This window comes from Macaca fascicularis, chromosome 10 (assembly GCF_037993035.2).
Source record: "Macaca fascicularis isolate 582-1 chromosome 10, T2T-MFA8v1.1".
In the NCBI taxonomy this organism is placed as follows: Eukaryota; Metazoa; Chordata; class Mammalia; order Primates; family Cercopithecidae; genus Macaca; species Macaca fascicularis.
Genome location: NC_088384.1, coordinates 39002190 through 39002500, shown reverse-complemented (window position 1 = coordinate 39002500; position 311 = coordinate 39002190).

Below are 311 nucleotides of genomic sequence, written 5' to 3'. Positions count from 1 at the left end.
CGGCCAGGCGGAGGTCGACCTTCACACACATCGCACGAACACCTGCCCGGGAGGGACCACCGGGCCGCACTCGGGCGCACGCACGCGCCGAACGGGGCGACGCCACGCGGGGAGAGGACAGGCCTCCCCCCCCCCACCCACGACGCCGACAACGCCCGAGACCACACGCCTCGGGGGAGGGCCGCAGCAGGCCCGGGAAGCGAGGCGCACCCGGTTGGGGGGGGCCGCGCGCCGACCCGATGCGGAAGAGCGGGCCGGGACAAGACGAGACGCCGGGCGAGGCAGGCGGCCAAGCGGGGAGGGGGGGCGCC